A 21,062-nucleotide genomic window follows, 5' to 3' on the forward strand; every position below is an offset into this window, starting at 1 on the left:
TTTGGCTTAAGGAACTTTATCTGTGCTCATTTCAATCTCTGGTTTTATGCAGCACCCCAACTCACCTTTCCCCTTAAGCAAGCATAAGTTGGTTTTCTAAATTTGAGACCCTGTTCTGTTCTGTAATTCAGTTCCTGTGTAGCCAAGTTTACATTCCGTGTGTTACTCATATCTTATGATGTTTCTTTTTCTGTGTGACTTATTTCAGTTAGAATCATCATAACTGAATCCACTCATTGTGATGCTAAGGGCCTGATGACACAGATTTCATTGCTGAGTGATATTGCTTTGTAAGTGAATACCACAACTTCTTTATCCATTTTTCACTTTCTGCGATGTTGAACTTGTACTGTAAACGAGGTTCTTGTAAACAGAGCCGTTCCAAACGTTGGGGTGGCTGTGTCTTTTTGATTTTAATTTCCCTAAGCTATAGGACCATAAGTGGAAGTGCCCTAGGCTCTGTTGCTTTGTTTTTTAGATGTTTCAGGAAACACCATACACTTCTCCTGAGTGGTTGTTGGCAATTTACATCCCGCCCATCAGCATAACAAGGCTCCCAGTTCTCCATGGCCTGTCCTGGCTTTCTGGATTTTACACTTTTTTCAGATGGCCCTTTTGACCGGGGGGAAGTGAGACTTCATTGTAGTGCAGATTTCCTTTGCAAGCTTGCTTGGTTGGCCAAAAAGGGCGTATGTGTTTTTTCCTGAATATATTCAGGAAAAAACGCATACGCCCTTTTTGGCCAAGTGCATCATTGTGGACATTCTGCCTCTTTTCCTATGCTTTCAATGCAATTCCAGTCTACCTCCTGAAATCGGTTTCCTGCAATTCTGCCCCGTTTTCAAGTCCTCTTGGCAGCCTTACTTCAGTCTATTTTTGGACGATAGCTGTCATTTATAACTCTGCAGGTTTGTGAATTACAGTGCCCCTGAGCTCCTTTCTTCAACTCGCTTTCTTGTGACCTGCCGCAACACCGCAGGATGGCTTCAGGCCCTAATTTGGTTGCGGCCCGGCACGCTGAGCCTTTGGTTATTTCCTCTTCCTGGTGGGAAATGACAGTTAAATTTGCCCGTCCAGACACCTCCAGCTAGTCTCTCATTGGTTCTCGCTATTCCTGTTCATCTTCCGCAGAAATTGCAAACTGGGCCAAACAGGAGGTTAAAGGGACTGACTCTCCAAGTCGGGAGAGTGTTAGTAAAGCGTCTGGAATGTTGCACCCGAGTACCAGGGTATGAAAACTGAGACATATTTGAACACGTCTCCCGATCACATGGTTGATCATACTCTAGGTTCCACATGCATGTTTTAGCTGAAGGAAGAATACCTTAAACCTGGAGAGTTGAGACCCGTGTAATGGGTACCATGCAATATGACTTCAAAGGGTCTTCATTTGCTCACCGAACCTCTCCAATCCTATCACTGCTGCGTTTATTCCCCTGTACACACGCTTGAATCTCTTTTGGAGACATAGCAATCCATAGGTTTTAAGATATTTACTAGTCAGGTACATTCTTAAGGGTTTAATATGGGGTTTTGAGTCCATTTCGTTGAGCAAGGAGTAGCTCTTGTCTATTCCATATTTGGCTTAAGGAACTTTATCTGTGCTCATTTCAATCTCTGGTTTTATGCAGCACCCCAACTCACCTTTCCCCTTAAGCAAGCATAAGTTGGTTTTCTAAATTTGAGACCCTGTTCTGTTCTGTAATTCAGTTCCTGTGTAGCCAAGTTTACATTCTGTGTATTACTGATATCTTATGATGTTGCTTTTTCTGTGTGACTTATTTCAGTTAGAATCATCATACCTGAATCCACTCATTGTGATGCTAAGGGCCTGATGACATAGAATTCATTGCTGAGTGATATTGCTTTGTAAGTAAATACCACAACTTCTTTATCCATTTTTCACTTTCTGTGATATTGAACTTGTACGGTAAACGAGGTTCTTGTAAACAGAGGCGTCCCAAACTTTGGGGTGGCTGTGTCTTTTTGATTTTAATTTCCCTAAGCTATAGGTCCATAAGTGGAAGTGCCCTAGGCTCTGTTGCTTTGTTTTTTAGATGTTTCAGGAAACACCATACACTTCTCCCGAGTGTCTGTTGGCAATTTACATCCCGCCCATCAGCATAACAAGGCTCCCAGTTCTCCATGGCCTGTCCTGCCTTTCTGGATTTTACACTTTTTTCAGATGGCCCTTTTGACCGGGGGGAAGTGAGACTTCATTGTAGTGCAGATTTCCTTTGCAAGCTTGCTTGGTTGGCCAAAAAGGGCGTATGCGTTTTTTCCTTAATATATTCAGGAAAAAACGCATATGCCCTTTTTGGCCAAGTGCATCATTGTGAACGTTCTGCCTCTTTTCCTATGCTTTCAATGCAATTCCAGTCTACCTCCTGAAATCGGTTTCCTGCAATTCTGCCCCGCTGTCAAGGCCTCTTGGCAGCCTTACTTCAGTCTATTTTTGGACGATAGCTGTCATTTATAACTCTGCAGGTTTGTGAATTACAGTGCCCCTGAGCTCCTTTCTTCAACTCGCTTTCTTGTGACCTGCCGCAACACCGCAGGATGGCTTCAGGCCCTAATCTGGTTCCGGCACGGCACGCTGAGCCTTTGGTTATTTCCTCTTCCTGGTGGGAAATGAGAGTTAAATTTGCCCGTCCAGACACCTCCAGCTAGTCTCTCATTGGTTCTCGCTATTCCTGTTCATCTTCCGCAGAAATTGCAAACTGGGCCAAACAGGAGGTTAAAGGGACTGACTCTCCAAGTCGGGAGAGTGTTAGTAAAGCGTCTGGAATGTTGCACCCGAGTACCAGGGTACGAAAACTGAGACATATTTGAACACGTCTCCCGATCACATGGTTGATCATACTCTAGGTTCCACATGCATGTTTTAGCTGAAGGAAGAATACCTTATACCTGGGTAGTTGAAACCCGTGGAATGGGTACCATGCAATATGACTTCAAAGGGTCTTCATTTGCTCACCGAACCTCTCCAATCCTATCACTGCTGCGTTTATTCCCCTGTACACACGCTTGAATCTCTTTTGGAGACATAGCAATCCATAGGTTTTAAGATATTTACTAGTCAGGTACATTCTTAAGGGTTTAATATGGGGTTTTGAGTCCATTTCGTTGAGCAAGGAGTAGCTCTTGTCTATTCCATATTTGGCTTAAGGAACTTTATCTGTGCTCATTTCAATCTCTGGTTTTATGCAGCACCCCAACTCACCTTTCCCCTTAAGCAAGCATAAGTTGGTTTTCTAAATTTGAGACCCTGTTCTGTTCTGTAATTCAGTTCCTGTGTAGCCAAGTTTACATTCTGTGTATTACTGATATCTTATGATGTTGCTTTTTCTGTGTGACTTATTTCAGTTAGAATCATCATACCTGAATCCACTCATTGTGATGCTAAGGGCCTGATGACATAGAATTCATTGCTGAGTGATATTGCTTTGTAAGTAAATACCACAACTTCTTTATCCATTTTTCACTTTCTGTGATATTGAACTTGTACGGTAAACGAGGTTCTTGTAAACAGAGGCGTCCCAAACTTTGGGGTGGCTGTGTCTTTTTGATTTTAATTTCCCTAAGCTATAGGTCCATAAGTGGAAGTGCCCTAGGCTCTGTTGCTTTGTTTTTTAGATGTTTCAGGAAACACCATACACTTCTCCCGAGTGTCTGTTGGCAATTTACATCCCGCCCATCAGCATAACAAGGCTCCCAGTTCTCCATGGCCTGTCCTGCCTTTCTGGATTTTACACTTTTTTCAGATGGCCCTTTTGACCGGGGGGAAGTGAGACTTCATTGTAGTGCAGATTTCCTTTGCAAGCTTGCTTGGTTGGCCAAAAAGGGCGTATGCGTTTTTTCCTGAATATATTCAGGAAAAAACGCATACGCCCTTTTTGGCCAAGTGCATCATTGTGAACGTTCTGCCTCTTTTCCTATGCTTTCAATGCAATTCCAGTCTACCTCCTGAAATCGGTTTCCTGCAATTCTGCCCCGCTGTCAAGGCCTCTTGGCAGCCTTACTTCAGTCTATTTTTGGACGATAGCTGTCATTTATAACTCTGCAGGTTTGTGAATTACAGTGCCCCTGAGCTCCTTTCTTCAACTCGCTTTCTTGTGACCTGCCGCAACACCGCAGGATGGCTTCAGGCCCTAATCTGGTTCCGGCACGGCACGCTGAGCCTTTGGTTATTTCCTCTTCCTGGTGGGAAATGAGAGTTAAATTTGCCCGTCCAGACACCTCCAGCTAGTCTCTCATTGGTTCTCGCTATTCCTGTTCATCTTCCGCAGAAATTGCAAACTGGGCCAAACAGGAGGTTAAAGGGACTGACTCTCCAAGTCAGGAGAGTGTTAGTAAAGCGTCTGGAATGTTGCACCCGAGTACCAGGGTACGAAAACTGAGACATATTTGAACACGTCTCCCGATCACATGGTTGATCATACTCTAGGTTCCACATGCATGTTTTAGCTGAAGGAAGAATACCTTATACCTGGGTAGTTGAAACCCGTGGAATGGGTACCATGCAATATGACTTCAAAGGGTCTTCATTTGCTCACCGAACCTCTCCAATCCTATCACTGCTGCGTTTATGCCCCTGTACACATGCTTGATTCTCTTTCGGAGACATAGCAATCCATAGGTTTTAAGATACTTACTAGTCAGGTACATTCTTAGGCGTTTAATATGCGGTGTTGAGTCCATTTCGTTGAGCAAGGAGTAGCTCTTGTCTATTCCATATTTGGCTTAAGGAACTTTATCTGTGCTCATCTCAATCTGGTTTTATGCAGCACCCCAACTCACCTTTCCCCTTAAGCAAGCATAAGTTGGTTTTCTAAATTTGAGACCCTGTTCTGTTCTGTAATTCAGTTCCTGTGTAGCCAAGTTTACATTCCGTGTGTTACTCATATCTTATGATGTTTCTTTTTCTGTGTGACTTATTTCAGTTAGAATCATCATACCTGAATCCACTCATTGTGCTGCTACGGGCCTGATGACACAGATTTCATTGCTGAGTGATATTGCTTTGTAAGTAAATACCACAACTTCTTTATCCATATTTCACTTTCTGCGATGTTGAACTTGTACTGTAAACGAGGTTCTTGTAAACAGAGCCGTTCCAAACTTTGGGGTGGCTGTGTCTTTTTGATTTTAATTTCCCTAAGCTATAGGACCATAAGTGGAAGTGCCCTAGGCTCTGTTGCTTTGTTTTTTAGATGTTTCAGGAAACACCATACACTTCTCCCTAGTTGTTGTTGGCAATTTACATCCCGCCCATCAGCATAACAAGGCTCCCAGTTCTCCATGGCCTGTCCTGCCTTTCTGGATTTTACACTTTTTTCAGATGGCCCTTTTGACCGGGGGGAAGTGAGACTTCATTGTAGTGCAGATTTCCTTTGCAAGCTTGCTTCGTTGGCCAAAAAGGGCGTATGCGTTTTTTCCTGAATATATTCAGGAAAAAACACATATGCCCTTTTTGGCCAAGTGCATCATTGTGGACGTTCTGCCTCTTTTCCTATGCTTTCAATGCAATTCCAGTCTACCTCCTGAAATCGGTTTCCTGCAATTCTGCCCTGCTTTCAAGTCCTCTTGGCAGCCTTACTTCAGTCTATTTTTGGACGATAGCTGTCATTTATAACTCTGCAGGTTTGTGCATTACAGTGCCCCTGATCTCCTTTCTTCAACTTGCTTTCTTGTGACCTGGCCGCAACACCGCAGGATGGCTTCAGGCCCTAATCTGGTTCCGGCACGGCACGCTGAGCCTTTGGTTATTTCCTTTTCCTGGTGGGAAATGAGAGTTAAATTTGCCCGTCCAGACACCTCCAGCTAGTCTCTCATTGGTTCTCGCTATTCCTGTTCATCTTCCGCAGAAATTGCAAACTGGGCCAAACAGGAGGTTAAAGGCGCTGACTCTCCAAGTGGGGAGAGTGTTAGTAAAGCGTCTGGAATGTTGCACCCGAGTACCAGGGGAGGAAAACTGAGACATATTTGAACACGTCTCCCGTTCACATGGTTGATCATACTTGGGTTCCACATGCATGTTTTAGCTGAAGGAAGAATACCTAAAACCTGGGTAGTTGAAACCCGTGGAATGGGTACCATGCAATATGACTTCAAAGGGTCTTCATTTGCTCACCGAACCTCTCCAATCCTATCACTGCTGTGTTTATGCCCCTGTACACATGCTTGATTCTCTTTCGAAGACATAGCAATCCATAGGTTTTAAGATACTTACTAGTCAGGTACATTCTTAGTCGTTTAATATGCGGTGTTGAGTCCATTTCGTTGAGCAAGGAGTAGCTCTTGTCTATTCCATATTTGGCTTAAGGAACTTTATCTGTGCTCATTTCAATCTCTGGTTTTATGCAGCACCCCAACTCACCTTTCCCCTTAAGCAAGCATAAGTTGGTTTTCTAAATTTGAGACCCTGTTCTGTTCTGTAATTCAGTTCCTGTGTAGCCAAGTTTACATTCCGTGTGTTACTCATATCTTATGATGTTTCTTTTTCTGTGTGACTTATTTCAGTTAGAATCATCATAACTGAATCCACTCATTGTGATGCTAAGGGCCTGATGACACAGATTTCATTGCTGAGTGATATTGCTTTGTAAGTGAATACCACAACTTCTTTATCCATTTTTCACTTTCTGCGATGTTGAACTTGTACTGTAAACGAGGTTCTTGTAAACAGAGCCGTTCCAAACGTTGGGGTGGCTGTGTCTTTTTGATTTTAATTTCCCTAAGCTATAGGACCATAAGTGGAAGTGCCCTAGGCTCTGTTGCTTTGTTTTTTAGATGTTTCAGGAAACACCATACACTTCTCCTGAGTGGTTGTTGGCAATTTACATCCCGCCCATCAGCATAACAAGGCTCCCAGTTCTCCATGGCCTGTCCTGGCTTTCTGGATTTTACACTTTTTTCAGATGGCCCTTTTGACCGGGGGGAAGTGAGACTTCATTGTAGTGCAGATTTCCTTTGCAAGCTTGCTTGGTTGGCCAAAAAGGGCGTATGTGTTTTTTCCTGAATATATTCAGGAAAAAACGCATACGCCCTTTTTGGCCAAGTGCATCATTGTGGACGTTCTGCCTCTTTTCCTATGCTTTCAATGCAATTCCAGTCTACCTCCTGAAATCGGTTTTCTGCAATTCTGCCCCGATTTCAAGTCCTCTTGGCAGCCTTACTTCAGTCTATTTTTGGACGATAGCTGTCATTTATAACTCTGCAGGTTTGTGAATTACAGTGCCCCTGAGCTCCTTTCTTCAACTCGCTTTCTTTTGAGCTGGCCGCAACACCGCAGGATGGCTTCAGGCCCTAATCTGGTTCCGGATCGGCACGCTGAGCCTTTGGTTATTTCCTCTTCCTGTTGGGAAATGAGAGTTATATTTGCCCGTCCAGACACCTCCAGCTAGCCTCTCATTGGTTCTCGCTATTCCTGTTCATCTTCCGCAGAAATTGCAAACTGTGCCAAACAGGAGGTTAAAGGCGCTGACTCTCCAAGTGGGGAGAGAGTTAGTAAAGCGTCTGGAATGTTGCACCCGAGTACCAGGGGAGGAAAACTGAGACATATTTGAACACGTCTCCCGATCACATGGTTGATCATACTCTGGGTTCCACATGCATGTTTTAGCTGAAGGAAGAATACCTAAAACCTGGGTAGTTGAAACCCGTGGAATGGGTACCATGCAATATGACTTCAAAGGGTCTTCATTTGCACACCGAACCTCTCCAATCCTATCACTGCTGCGTTTATGCCCCTGTACACATGCTTGATTCTCTTTCGGAGACATAGCAATCCATAGGTTTTAAGATACTTACTAGTCAGGTACATTCTTAGGCGTTTAATATGGGGTGTTGAGTCCATTTCGTTGAGCAAGGAGTAGCTCTTGTCTATTCCATATTTGGCTTAAGGAACTTTATCTGTGCTCATTTCAATCTCTGGTTTTATGCAGCACCCCAACTCACCTTTCCCCTTAAGCAAGCATAAGTTGGTTTTCTAAATTTGAGACCCTGTTCTGTTCTGTAATTCAGTTCCTGTGTAGCCAAGTTTACATTCCGTGTGTTACTCATATCTTATGATGTTTCTTTTTCTGTGTGACTTATTTCAGTTAGAATCATCATAACTGAATCCACTCATTGTGATGCTAAGGGCCTGATGACACAGATTTCATTGCTGAGTGATATTGCTTTGTAAGTGAATACCACAACTTCTTTATCCATTTTTCACTTTCTGCGATGTTGAACTTGTACTGTAAACGAGGTTCTTGTAAACAGAGCCGTTCCAAACTTTGGGGTGGCTGTGTCTTTTTGATTTTAATTTCCCTAAGCTATAGGACCATAAGTGGCAGTGCCCTAGGCTCTGTTGCTTTGTTTTTTAGATGTTTCAGGAAACACCATACACTTCTCCCAAGTGTCTGTTGGCAATTTACATCCCGCCCATCAGCATAACAAGGCTCCCAGTTCTCAATGGCCTGTTGCCTTTCTGGATTTTACACTTTTTTCAGATGGCCCTTTTGACCGGGGGGAAGTGAGACTTCATTGTAGTGCAGATTTCCTTTGCAAGCTTGCTTGGTTGGCCAAAAAGGGCGTATGCGTTTTTTCCTGAATATATTCAGGAAAAAACGCATACGCCCTTTTTGGCCAAGTGCATCATTGTGGACGTTCTGCCTCTTTTCCTATGCTTTCAATGCAATTCCAGTCTACCTCCTGAAATCGGTTTCCTGCAATTCTGCCCCGCTTTCAAGTCCTCTTGGCAGCCTTACTTCAGTCTATTTTTGGACGATAGCTGTCATTTATAACTCTGCAGGTTTGTGAATTACAGTGCCCCTGAGCTCCTTTCTTCAACTCTCTTTCTTGTGAGCTGGCCGCAACACCGCAGGATGGCTTCAGGCCCTAATCTGGTTCCGGCCCGGCATGCTGAGCCTTTGGTTAATTCCTCTTCCTGGTGGGAAATGAGAGTTAAATTTGCCCATCCAGACACCTCCAGCTAGCCTCTCATTCGTTCTCGCTATTCCTGTTCATCTTCCGCAGAAATTGCAAACTGGGCCAAACAGGAGGTTAAAGGGACTGACTCTCCAAGTGGGGAGAGTGTTAGTAAAGCGTCTGGAATGTTGCACCCGAGTACCAGGGGAGGAAAACTGAGACATATTTGAACACGTCTCCCGTTCACATGGTTGATCATACTTGGGTTCCACATGCATGTTTTTGCTGAAGGAAGAATACCTTAAACCTGGAGAGTTCAGACCCGTGTAATGGGTACCATGCAATATGATTTCAAAGGGTCTTCATTTGCTCACCGAACCTCTCCAATCCTATCACTGCTGTGTTTATGCCCCTGTACACATGCTTGATTCTCTTTTGGAGACATAGCAATCCATAGGTTTTACGATACTTACTAGTCAGGTACATTCTTAGGCGTTTAATATGCAGTGTTGAGTCCATTTCGTTGAGCAAGGAGTAGCTCTTGTCTATTCCATATTTGACTTAAGGAACTTTATCTGTGCTCATTTCAATCTCTGGTTTTATGCAGCACCCCAACTCACCTTTACCGTTAAGCAAGCATAAGTTGGTTTTCTAAATTTGAGACCCTGTTCTGTTCTGTATTTCAGTTCCTGTGTAGCCAAGTTTACATTCCGTGTATTACTGATATCTTATGATGTTGCTTTTTCTGTGTGACTTATTTCAGTTAGAATCATCATACGTGAATCCACTCATTGTGATGCTAAGGGCCTGATGACATAGAATTCATTGCTGAGTGATATTGCTTTGTAAGTAAATACCACAACTTCTTTATCCATTTTTCACTTTCTGCGATGTTGAACTTGTACTGTAAATGAGGTTCTTGTAAACAGAGGCGTCCCAAACTTTGGGGTGGCTGTGTCTTTTTGATTTTAATTTCCCTAAGCTATAGGACCATAAGTGGAAGTGCCCTAGGCTCTGTTGCTTTGTTTTTTAGATGTTTCAGGAAACACCATACACTTCTCCTGAGTGGTTGTTGGCAATTTACATCCCGCCCATCAGCATAACAAGGCTCCCAGTTCTCCATGGCCTGTCCTGGCTTTCTGGATTTTACACTTTTTTCAGATGGCCCTTTTGACCGGGGGGAAGTGAGACTTCATTGTAGTGCAGATTTCCTTTGCAAGCTTGCTTGGTTGGCCAAAAAGGGCGTATGTGTTTTTTCCTGAATATATTCAGGAAAAAACGCATACGCCCTTTTTGGCCAAGTGCATCATTGTGGACGTTCTGCCTCTTTTCCTATGCTTTCAATGCAATTCCAGTCTACCTCCTGAAATCGGTTTCCTGCAATTCTGCCCCGATTTCAAGTCCTCTTGGCAGCCTTACTTCAGTCTATTTTTGGACGATAGCTGTCATTTATAACTCTGCAGGTTTGTGAATTACAGTGCCCCTGAGCTCCTTTCTTCAACTCGCTTTCTTTTGAGCTGGCCGCAACACCGCAGGATGGCTTCAGGCCCTAATCTGGTTCCGGATCGGCACGCTGAGCCTTTGGTTATTTCCTCTTCCTGTTGGGAAATGAGAGTTATATTTGCCCGTCCAGACACCTCCAGCTAGCCTCTCATTGGTTCTCGCTATTCCTGTTCATCTTCCGCAGAAATTGCAAACTGTGCCAAACAGGAGGTTAAAGGCGCTGACTCTCCAAGTGGGGAGAGTGTTAGTAAAGCGTCTGGAATGTTGCACCCGAGTACCAGGGGAGGAAAACTGAGACATATTTGAACACGTCTCCCGATCACATGGTTGATCATACTCTGGGTTCCACATGCATGTTTTAGCTGAAGGAAGAATACCTAAAACCTGGGTAGTTGAAACCCGTGGAATGGGTACCATGCAATATGACTTCAAAGGGTCTTCATTTGCACACCGAACCTCTCCAATCCTATCACTGCTGCGTTTATGCCCCTGTACACATGCTTGATTCTCTTTCGGAGACATAGCAATCCATAGGTTTTAAGATACTTACTAGTCAGATACATTCTTAGGCGTTTAATATGGGGTGTTGAGTCCATTTCTTTGAGCAAGGAGTAGCTCTTGTCTATTCCATATTTGGCTTAAGGAACTTTATCTGTGCTCATTTTAATCTCTGGTTTTATGCAGCACCCCAACTCACCTTTCCCCTTAAGCAAGCATAAGTTGGTTTTCTAAATTGGAGAACCTGTTCTGTTTTGGAATTCAGTTCCTGTGTAGCCAAGTTTACATTCCGTGTATTAGTGATATCTTATGATGTTTCTTTTTCTGTGTGACTTATTTCAGTTAGAATCATCGTACCTGAATCTACTCATTATGCTGCTACGGGCCTGATGACATAGATTTCATTGCTGAGTGATACTGCATTGTACGTAAGTACCACAAGTTCTTTATCCATTTTTCACTTTCTGCGATGTTGAACTTGTACTGTAAACGAGGTTCTGGTAAACAGAGCCGTTCCAAACTTTGGGGTGGCTGTGTCTTTTTGATTTTAATTTCCCTAAGCTATAGGACCATAAGTGGAAGTGCCCTAGGCTCTGTTGCTTTGTTTTTTAGATGTTTCAGGAAACACCATACACTTCTCCCGAGTGGTTGTTGGCAATTTACATCCCGCCCATCAGCATAACAAGGCTCCCAGTTCTCCATGGCCTGTCCTGCCTTTCTGGATTTTACACTTTTTTCAGATGGCCCTTTTGACCGGGGGGAAGTGAGACTTCATTGTAGTGCAGATTTCCTTTGCAAGCTTGCTTGGTTGGCCAAAAAGGGCGTATGCGTTTTTTCCTGAATATATTCAGGAAAAAACACATACGCCCTTTTTGGCCAAGTGCATCATTGTGGACGTTCTGCCTCTTTTCCTATGCTTTCAATGCAATTCCAGTCTACCTCCTGAAATCGGTTTCCTGCAATTCTGCCCTGCTTTCAAGTCCTCTTGGCAGCCTTACTTCAGTCTATTTTTGGACGATAGCTGTCATTTATAACTCTGCAGGTTTGTGCATTACAGTGCCCCTGATCTCCTTTCTTCAACTTGCTTTCTTGTGACCTGGCCGCAACACCGCAGGATGGCTTCAGGCCCTAATCTGGTTCCGGCACGGCATGCTGAGCCTTTGGTTATTTCCTTTTCCTGGTGGGAAATGAGAGTTAAATTTGCCCGTCCAGACACCTCCAGCTAGTCTCTCATTGGTTCTCGCTATTCCTGTTCATCTTCCGCAGAAATTGCAAACTGGGCCAAACAGGAGGTTAAAGGCGCTGACTCTCCAAGTGGGGAGAGTGTTAGTAAAGCGTCTGGAATGTTGCACCCGAGTACCAGGGGAGGAAAACTGAGACATATTTGAACACGTCTCCCGTTCACATGGTTGATCATACTTGGGTTCCACATGCATGTTTTAGCTGAAGGAAGAATACCTAAAACCTGGGTAGTTGAAACCCGTGGAATGGGTACCATGCAATATGACTTCAAAGGGTCTTCATTTGCTCACCGAACCTCTCCAATCCTATCACTGCTGTGTTTATGCCCCTGTACACATGCTTGATTCTCTTTCAAAGACATAGCAATCCATAGGTTTTAAGATACTTACTAGTCAGGTACATTCTTAGTCGTTTAATATGCGGTGTTGAGTCCATTTCGTTGAGCAAGGAGTAGCTCTTGTCTATTCCATATTTGGCTTAAGGAACTTTATCTGTGCTCATTTCAATCTCTGGTTTTATGCAGCACCCCAACTCACCTTTCCCCTTAAGCAAGCATAAGTTGGTTTTCTAAATTTGAGACCCTGTTCTGTTCTGTAATTCAGTTCCTGTGTAGCCAAGTTTACATTCCGTGTGTTACTCATATCTTATGATGTTTCTTTTTCTGTGTGACTTATTTCAGTTAGAATCATCATAACTGAATCCACTCATTGTGATGCTAAGGGCCTGATGACACAGATTTCATTGCTGAGTGATATTGCTTTGTAAGTGAATACCACAACTTCTTTATCCATTTTTCACTTTCTGCGATGTTGAACTTGTACTGTAAACGAGGTTCTTGTAAACAGAGCCGTTCCAAACTTTGGGGTGGCTGTGTCTTTTTGATTTTAATTTCCCTAAGCTATAGGACCATAAGTGGAAGTGCCCTAGGCTCTGTTGCTTTGTTTTTTAGATGTTTCAGGAAACACCATACACTTCTCCCAAGTGTCTGTTGGCAATTTACATCCCGCCCATCAGCATAACAAGGCTCCCAGTTCTCAATGGCCTGTTGCCTTTCTGGATTTTACACTTTTTTCAGATGGCCCTTTTGACCGGGGGGAAGTGAGACTTCATTGTAGTGCAGATTTCCTTTGCAAGCTTGCTTGGTTGGCCAAAAAGGGCGTATGTGTTTTTTCCTGAATATATTCAGGAAAAAACGCATACGCCCTTTTTGGCCAAGTGCATCATTGTGGACGTTCTGCCTCTTTTCCTATGCTTTCAATGCAATTCCAGTCTACCTCCTGAAATCGGTTTCCTGCAATTCTGCCCCGCTTTCAAGTCCTCTTGGCAGCCTTACTTCAGTCTATTTTTGGACGATAGCTGTCATTTATAACTCTGCAGGTTTGTGAATTACAGTGCCCCTGAGCTCCTTTCTTCAACTCTCTTTCTTGTGAGCTGGCCGCAACACCGCAGGATGGCTTCAGGCCCTAATCTGGTTCCGGCCCGGCATGCTGAGCCTTTGGTTAATTCCTCTTCCTGGTGGGAAATGAGAGTTAAATTTGCCCATCCAGACACCTCCAGCTAGCCTCTCATTCGTTCTCGCTATTCCTGTTCATCTTCCGCAGAAATTGCAAACTGGGCCAAACAGGAGGTTAAAGGGACTGACTCTCCAAGTGGGGAGAGTGTTAGTAAAGCGTCTGGAATGTTGCACCCGAGTACCAGGGGAGGAAAACTGAGACATATTTGAACACGTCTCCCGTTCACATGGTTGATCATACTTGGGTTCCACATGCATGTTTTTGCTGAAGGAAGAATACCTTAAACCTGGAGAGTTCAGACCCGTGTAATGGGTACCATGCAATATGATTTCAAAGGGTCTTCATTTGCTCACCGAACCTCTCCAATCCTATCACTGCTGTGTTTATGCCCCTGTACACATGCTTGATTCTCTTTTGGAGACATAGCAATCCATAGGTTTTAAGATACTTACTAGTCAGGTACATTCTTAGGCGTTTAATATGCAGTGTTGAGTCCATTTCGTTGAGCAAGGAGTAGCTCTTATCTATTCCATATTTGACTTAAGGAACTTTATCTGTGCTCATTTCAATCTCTGGTTTTATGCAGCACCCCACCTCACCTTTACCGTTAAGCAAGCATAAGTTGGTTTTCTAAATTTGAGACCCTGTTCTGTTCTGTATTTCAGTTCCTGTGTAGCCAAGTTTACATTCCGTGTATTACTGATATCTTATGATGTTGCTTTTTCTGTGTGACTTATTTCAGTTAGAATCATCATACCTGAATCCACTCATTGTGCTGCTAAGGGCCTGATGACATAGAATTCATTGCTGAGTGATATTGCTTTGTAAGTAAATACCACAACTTCTTTATCCATTTTTCACTTTCTGCGATGTTGAACTTGTACTGTAAACGAGGTTCTTGTAAACAGAGCCCTTCCAAACTTTGGGGTGGCTGTGTCTTTTCGATTTTAATTTCCCTAAGCTATAGGACCATAAGTGGCAGTGCCCTAGGCTCTGTTGCTTTGTTTTTTAGATGTTTCAGGAAACACCATACACTTCTCCCGAGTGGTTGTTGGCAATTTACATCCCGCCCATCAGCATAACAAGGCTCCCAGTTCTCCATGGCCTGTCCTGCCTTTCTGGATTTTACACTTTTTTCAGATGGCCCTTTTGACCGGGGGGAAGTGAGACTTCATTGTAGTGCAGATTTCCTTTGCAAGCTTGCTTGGTTGGCCAAAAAGGGCGTATGCGTTTTTTCCTGAATATATTCAGGAAAAAACGCATACGCCCTTTTTGGCCAAGTGCATCATTGTGGACGTTCTGCCTCTTTTCCTATGCTTTCAATGCAATTCCAGTCTACCTCCTGAAATCGGTTTCCTGCAATTCTGCCCCGCTTTCAAGTCCTCTTGGCAGCCTTACTTCAGTCTATTTTTGGACGATAGCTGTCATTTATAACTCTGCAGGTTTGTGAATTACAGTGCCCCTGAGCTCCTTTCTTCAACTCTCTTTCTTGTGAGCTGGCCGCAACACCGCAGGATGGCTTCAGGCCCTAATCTGGTTCCGGCCCGGCATGCTGAGCCTTTGGTTAATTCCTCTTCCTGGTGGGAAATGAGAGTTAAATTTGCCCATCCAGACACCTCCAGCTAGCCTCTCATTCGTTCTCGCTATTCCTGTTCATCTTCCGCAGAAATTGCAAACTGGGCCAAACAGGAGGTTAAAGGGACTGACTCTCCAAGTGGGGAGAGTGTTAGTAAAGCGTCTGGAATGTTGCACCCGAGTACCAGGGGAGGAAAACTGAGACATATTTGAACACATCTCCCGTTCACATGGTTGATCATACTTGGGTTCCACATGCATGTTTTAGCTGAAGGAAGAATACCTTATACCTGGGTAGTTGAAACCCGTGGAATGGGTACCATGCAATATGAATTCAAAGGGTCTTCATTTGCTCACCGAACCTCTCCAATCCTATCACTGCTGCGGTTATGCCCCTGTACACATGCTTGATTCTCTTTCGGAGACATAGCAATCCATAGGTTTTAAGATACTTACTAGTCAGGTACATTATTAGGCGTTTAATATGCGGTGTTGAGTCCATTTCGTTGAGCAAGGAGTAGTTCTTGTCTATTCCATATTTGACTTAAGGAACTTTATCTGTGCTCATTTCAATCTCTGGTTTTATGCAGCACCCCAACTCACCTTTACCCTTAAGCAAGCATAAGTTGGTTTTCTAAATTTGAGTCCCTGTTCTGTTCTGTAATTCAGTTCCTGTGTAGCCAAGTTTACATTCCGTGTATTACTGATATCTTATGATGTTTCTTTTTCTGTGTGACTTATTTCAGTTAGAATCATCATACCTGAATCCACTCATTGTGCTGCTAAGGGCCTGATGACACAGATTTCATTGCTGAGTGATATTGCTTTGTAAGTAAATACCACAACTTCTTTATCCATTTTTCACTTTCTGCGATGTTGAACTTGTACTGTAAACGAGGTTCTTGTAAACAGAGCCGTTCCAAACTTTGGGGTGGCTGTGTCTTTTTGATTTTAATTTCCCTAAGCTATAGGACCATAAGTGGAAGTGCCCTAGGTTCTGTTGCTTTGTTTTTTAGATGTTTCAGGAAACACCATACACTTCTCCCGAGTGGTTGTTGGCAATTTACATCCCGCCCATCAGCATAACAAGGCTCCCAGTTCTCCATGGCCTGTCCTGCCTTTCTGGATTTTACACTTTTTTCAGATGGCCCTTTTGACCAGGGGGAAGTGAGACTTCATTGTAGTGCAGATTTCCTTTGCAAGCTTGCTTGGTTGGCCAAAAAGGGCGTATGCGTTTTTTCCTGAATATATTCAGGAAAAAACGCATACGCCCTTTTTGGCCAAGTGCATCATTGTGGACGTTCTGCCTCTTTTCCTATGCTTTCAATGCAATTCCAGTCTACCTCCTGAAATCGGTTTCCTGCAATTCTGCCCCGCTTTCAAGTCCTCTTGGCAGCCTTACTTCAGTATATTTTTGGACGATAGCTGTCATTTATAACTCTGCAGGTTTGTGAATTACAGTGCCCGTGAGCTCCTTTCTTCAACTCGCTTTCTTTTGAGCTGGCCGCAACACCGCAGGATGGCTTCAGGCCCTAATCTGGTTCTGGTACGGCACGCTGAGCCTTTGGTTATTTCCTCTTCCTGGTGGGAAATGAGAGTTAAATTTGCCCGTCCAGACACCTCCAGCTAGCCTCTCATTGGTTCTCGCTATTCCTGTTCATCTTCCGCAGAAATTGCAAACTGGGCCAAACAGGAGGTTAAAGGTGCTGACTCTCCAAGTGGGGAGAGTGTTAGTAAAGCGTCTGGAATGTTGCACCCGAGTACCAGGGGAGGAAAACTGAGACATATTTGAACACGTCTCCCGTTCACATGGTTGATCATACTTGGGTTCCACATGCATGTTTTAGCTGAAGGAAGAATACCTTAAACCTGGAGAGTTGAGACCCGTGTAATGGGTACCATGCAATATGACTTCAAAGGGTCTTCATTTGCTCACCGAACCTCTCCAATCCTATCACTGCTGCGTTTATGCCCCTGTACACATGCTTGATTCTCTTTCGGAGACATAGCAATCCATAGGTTTTAAGATACTTACTAGTCAGGTACATTCTTAGGCGTTTAATATGCGATGTTGAGTCCATTTCGTTGAGCAAGGAGTAGCTCTTGTCTATTCCATATTTGGCTTAAGGAACTTTATCTGTGCTCATTTCAATCTCTGGTTTTATGCAGCACCCCAACTCACCTTTCCCCTTAAGCAAGCATAAGTTGGTTTTCTAAATTTGAGACCCTGTTCTGTTCTGTAATTCAGTTCCTGTGTAGCCAAGTTTACATTCCGTGTATTACTGATATCTTATGATGTTTCTTTTCTGTGTGACTTATTTCAGTTAGAATCATCATACCTGAATCCACTCATTGTGCTGCTACGGGCCTGATGACACAGATTTCATTGCTGAGTGATATTGCTTTGTAAGTAAATACCACAACTTCTTTATCCATATTTCACTTTCTGCGATGTTGAACTTGTACTGTAAACGAGGTTCTTGTAAACAGAGCCGTTCCAAACTTTGGGGTGGCTGTGTCTTTTTGATTTTAATTTCCCTAAGCTATAGGACCATAAGTGGAAGTGCCCTAGGCTCTGTTGCGTTGTTTTTTAGATGTTTCAGGAAACACCATACACTTCTCCCGAGTGTCTGTTGGCAATTTACATCCCGCCCATCAGCATAACAAGGCTCCCAGTTCTCCATGGCCTGTCCTGCCTTTCTGGATTTTACACTTTTTTCAGATGGCCCTTTTGACCGGGGGGAAGTGAGACTTCATTGTAGTGCAGATTTCCTTTGCAAGCTTGCTTGGTTGGCCAAAAAGGGCGTATGCGTTTTTTCCTGAATATATTCAGGAAAAAACGCATACGCCCTTTTTGGCCAAGTGCATCATTGTGGACGTTCTGCCTCTTTTCCTATGCTTTCAATGCAATTCCAGTCTACCTCCTGAAATCGGTTTCCTGCAATTCTGCCCCGCTTTCAAGTCCTCTTGGCAGCCTTACTTCAGTCTATTTTTGGACGATAGCTGTCATTTATAACTCTGCAGGTTTGTGAATTACAGTGCCCCTGAGCTCCTTTCTTCAACTCGCTTTCTTGTGACCTGGCCGCAACACCGCAGGATGGCTTCAGGCCCTAATCTGGTTCCGGCACGGCACGCTGATCCTTTGGTTAATTTCTCTTCCTGGTGGGAAATGAGAGTTAAATTTGCCCGTCCAGACACCTCCAGCTAGTCTCTCATTGGTTCTCGCTATTCCTGTTCATCTTCCGCAGAAATTGCAAACTGGGCCAAACAGGAGGTTAAAGGGACTGACTCTCCAAGTCGGGAGAGTGTTAGTAAAGCGTCTGGAATGTTGCACCCGAGTACCAGGGGAGGAAAACTGAGACATATTTGAACACGTCTCCCGTTCACATGGTTGATCATATTCTGGGTTCCACATGCATGTTTTAGCTGAAGGAAGAATACCTTAAACCTGGAGAGTTGAAACCCGTGGAATGGGTACCATGCAATATGACTTCAAAGGGTCTTCATTTGCTCACCGAACCTCTCCAATCCTATCACTGCTGCGTTTATGCCCCTGTACACATGCTTGATTCTCTTTCGGAGACATAGCAATCCATAGGTTTTAAGATACTTACTAGTCAGGTACATTCTTAGGCGTTTAATATGCGGTGTTGAGTCCATTTCGTTGAGCAAGGAGTAGCTCTTGTCTATTCCATATTTGACTTAAGGAACTTTATCTGTGCTCATTTCAATCTCTGGTTTTATGCAGCACCCCAACTCACCTTTACCCTTAAGCGAGCATAAGTTGCTTTTCTAAATTTGAGACCCTGTTCTGTTTTGGAATTCATTTCCTGTGTAGCCAAGTTTACATTCCGTGTATTAGTGATATCTTATGATGTTTCTTTTTCTGTGTGACTATTTCAGTTAGAATCATCATACCTGAATCCACTCATTGTGCTGCTACGGGCCTGATGACATAGATTTCATTCCTGAGTGATATTGCTTTGTAAGTAAATACCACAACTTCTTTATCCATTTTTCACTTTCTGTGATGTTGAACTTGTACTGTAAATGAGGTTCTTGTAAACAGAGCCGTTCCAAACTTTGGGGTGGCTGTGTCTTTTTGATTTTAATTTCCCTAAGCTATAGGACCATAAGTGGAAGTGTCCTAGGCTCTGTTGCTTTGTTTTTTAGATGTTTCAGGAAACACCATATACTTCTCCCGAGTGGTTGTTGGCAATTTACATCCCGCCCGTCAGCATAACAAGGCTCCCAGTTCTCCATGGCCTGTCCTGCCTTTCTGGATTTTACACTTTTTTCAGATGGCCCTTTTGACCGGGGGGAAGTGAGACTTCATTGTAGTGCAGATTTCCTTTGCAAGCTTGCTTGGTTGGCCAAAAAGGGCGTATGCGTTTTTTCCTGAATATATTCAGGAAAAAACGCATACGCCCTTTTTGGCCAAGTGCATCATTGTGGACGTTCTGCCTCTTTTCCTATGCTTTCAATGCAATTCCAGTCTACCTCCTGAAATCGGTTTCCTGCAATTCTGCCCCGCTTTCAAGTCCTCTTGGCAGCCTTACTTCAGTCTATTTTTGGACGATAGCTGTCATTTATAACTCTGCAGGTTTGTGAATTACAGTGCCCCTGGGCTCCTTTCTTCAACTCGCTTTCTTGTGACCTGGCCGCAACACCGCAGGATGGCTTCAGGCCCTAATCTGGTTCCGGTACGGCACGCTGAGCCTTTGGTTATTTCCTCTTCCTGGTGGGAAATGAGAGTTAAATTTGCCCGTCCAGACACCTCCAGCTAGCCTCTCATTGGTTCTCGCTATTCCTGTTCATCTTCCGCAGAAATTGCAAACTGGGCCAAACAGGAGGTTAAAGGGACTGACTCTCCAAGTCGGGAGAGTGTTAGTAAAGCGTCTGGAATGTTGCACCCGAGTACCAGGGGAGGAAAACTGAGACATATTTGAACACGTCTCCCGTTCACATGGTTGATCGTACTCTGGGATCCACATGCATGTTTTAGCTGAAGGAAGCATACCTCAAACCTGGAGAGTTGAGACCCGTGTAATGGGTACCATGCAATATGACTTCAAAGGGTCTTCATTTGCTCACCGAACCTCTCCAATCCTATCACTGCTGCGTTTATGCCCCTGTACACACGCTTGATTCTCTTTTGGAGACATAGCAATCCATAGGTTTTAAGATACTTACTAGTCAGGTACATTCTTAGGCGTTTAATATGGGGTGTTGAGTCCATTTCGTTGAGCAAGGAGTAGCTCTTGTCTATTCCATATTTGGCTTAAGGAACTTTATCTGTGCTCATTTCAATCTCTGGTTTTATGCAGCACCCCAACTCACCTTTCCCCTTAAGCAAGCATAAGTTGGTTTTCTAAATTTGAGACCCTGTTCTGTTTTGGAATGCAGTTCCTGTGTAGCCAAGTTTACATTCCGTGTATTAGTGATATCTTATGATGTTTCTTTTTCTGTGTGACTTATTTCAGTTAGAATCATCGTACCTGAATCCACTCATTATGCTGCTACGGGCGTGATGACATAGATTTCATTGCTGAGTGATACTGCATTGTACATAAGTACCACAAGTTCTTTATCCATTTTTCACTTTCTGTGATATTGAACTTGTATGGTAAACGAGGTTCTTGTAAACGGAGGCGTCCCAAAATTTGGGGTGGCTGTGTCTTTTTGATTTTAATTTCCCTAAGCTATAGGACCATAAGTGGAAGTGCCCTAGGCTCTGTTGCTTTGTTTTTTAGATGTTTCAGGAAACACCATACACTTCTTCCGAGTGGTTGTTGGCAATTTACATCCCGCCCA

General features: G+C 43.7%; 1 long non-coding RNA gene across 1 annotated transcript in view; it reads left to right on the forward strand.

Annotated features, from left to right (window-relative positions):
- The window catches only part of LOC307181407, a 428,825-nt gene extending 408,007 nt beyond the window's left edge, over nt 1–20,818 (forward strand). Inside the window, exon 5 of the long non-coding RNA XR_013826688.1 lies at nt 20,736–20,818. This is a non-coding gene — a long non-coding RNA (uncharacterized lncRNA). The remainder of the gene's footprint in view (nt 1–20,735) is intronic.
- The last annotated feature ends 244 nt before the right edge of the window (nt 20,819–21,062 follow it).

The sequence above is a fragment of the Stenella coeruleoalba genome, assembly GCF_951394435.1.
Source record: "Stenella coeruleoalba genome assembly, contig: scaffold_179, whole genome shotgun sequence".
NCBI classification, from domain to species: domain Eukaryota; kingdom Metazoa; phylum Chordata; class Mammalia; order Artiodactyla; family Delphinidae; genus Stenella; species Stenella coeruleoalba.